Genomic DNA, 1,975 nt, shown 5'->3' with positions numbered 1-1,975 from the left:
ATCATTAACCATTTTATGCGCCTGATGAATGACAATTTTTGTTCCTATGTTGTCTGGAAACATTTGTTTCCTGTGATTTTCATGGCAGTTTTTACCAGTTCAGTTTTAATTTTACTGTAAATAAGCCATACCAGCCATTACTATTTAGGATGTACTAAAGTTAGCATTAATGTAGAAAGTTTTCTTCTTCTACTTGTTTGCCCGTCTGTGGTCCAGTTTTGAGTTACTTTCAGTTTCCTCGACTCTCCATTTTTTTACTTCTTTGCTTTCTCGGCCAGTGGGGCACTCTTTCCTCTTGCCGCTTCCACAGTTACTGCTTTTATTCTACCATCCATTATTTCAGCTACCTTAGGGAATCTACTGATAGCTACAGAGAAGACGAAAGCACTTTTCCTCTTCCTGTTTTGGTTGTGCAGTCAAGCCTTCATTATCCCAAGAGAGCTAATACCCAGCAGGAGAAAAGCACGAACATGAGCCCTACAGAAAGCCAATATTAATGCCAGCACTGTCTGTGCTAACTGTAGCGATGACATCACGAAATCAGTGACTGCTTGATAACAATAAGTTAAATCCAAACAACTTGTCTATATTGATTTTAATTAAGAAAATGATCTGTTAATAATGAAATGAGTCCTGTGAATCCTCAGTTTAATGACAGGCTGATTGGTGGTGGTGTGGTGGTGGGGGGCATTCACCAGATGTTCCATGCACGTCGCCAGCGTTGCGTGATGCTGCTGCTGTCAGATGTTTTCATAAGACTTGTTATTAAAAGTGTATTGACAAAGATTCCTTAAATAAGCTTCTGTTCCAGCAGACAGTTTGGGATTTGTTTGTCCCAGTTTTGACATATCTCTCTCTTCACGCCTCCACACCAGTGAGTGGATGTTCTTTTTCCACAAATAGTGTTACCGTTAATCTGTTTGGGGTTTTTTGCCTTTTATTTTAAATAATGGCTCTTCTCTCTTCAAGTATTCAAGCAGACACGACAGTAGTCAAGTTTCAATCTAAATGATGTGCACATATCTGTTAAAACATGCAAATGAAAGTGTGTTTCTGTTTGTTTGTGCCTGTACACTGAAATACTGCTGGTCCTAATTCTAACATCCTGTTTTGATTTTTTTTTTCTGACATCATTTTATACACCACATTTTTCACCTCACAACTTTTTCCTCACATTTATACCCAAAGTGAAAATTATAGTTGTTCTTGGCAACTAATTAAGAAAAGAAATTAATTACCTACTAACTAACTAACTACTAACTAATCACCTTTTCTAAAGCACTCAGAAAATAGTCTTAATTGAAGCCATTAATCACATTTTTTTATTAAACAAATATTATTTTGCTGAGTGTGGCTAATGTTAGCCGCGGTAGCACCGGCAGATTTCTTTTCTTGCAGATTTCCCTCCACAGACCTGTGCACAATGTAGTTACTCATATTCAAGTAGGCAGCCTACGCACAGCTGCTCATAATCAAGATCAAAGTACTGCAAAGCTGCTTCAGTTAGTCGTGCTGTCATGTCTTTAAGTCTTGCTTGCATACAAATTCCTGTCATGGAGAGAGGTGTCTGGTGGCAAGTGGCTACATGAAACAGTTGACTGCTTTTCATTAGATGCACCTGGACAACTGCTAGGATCAGAGTGGGGGGAGAAAGGCAGTTTAAGTGACTTTGAATGTGGCATCATTGTGGGTATGAGTATTCCACAAACTGCTGATCTGCTGGGATTTTCCCACATACCCATCTTATTGATTGCCTTATTTATGTCAGTAGATCAGGGGGAAATGGCCAGAGTACTTCAAGCTGATAGTAAGGCAGCTGTAACTCAAATATCTAGTTTTTACCGCGTGGTTATGCAGAAGAGCATCTCTGATACTGCAGCAGAAGACCACACCAGGAGCTTCTCTCTTCAGCTGCTAACTGAGGCTAATATTCGCACTGCCTTACCTAAATTAGGCAATCGAAGATTAGAAAAAA

General features: G+C 39.2%; 1 protein-coding gene across 1 annotated transcript in view; it reads left to right on the top strand.

The window, feature by feature from the left end:
• The window catches only part of mybbp1a (MYB binding protein (P160) 1a), a 24,373-nt gene that overhangs the window by 11,623 nt on the left and 10,775 nt on the right, over positions 1-1,975 (top strand). The window lies entirely within an intron of this gene.

The sequence above is a fragment of the Pundamilia nyererei genome, unplaced genomic scaffold (genome assembly GCF_000239375.1).
Source record: "Pundamilia nyererei isolate P.nyererei 1_Seehausen unplaced genomic scaffold, PunNye1.0 scaffold00219, whole genome shotgun sequence".
Classification (NCBI taxonomy): Eukaryota; Metazoa; Chordata; class Actinopteri; order Cichliformes; family Cichlidae; genus Pundamilia; species Pundamilia nyererei.
This window is presented reverse-complemented; position numbering and strand designations above follow the sequence as displayed.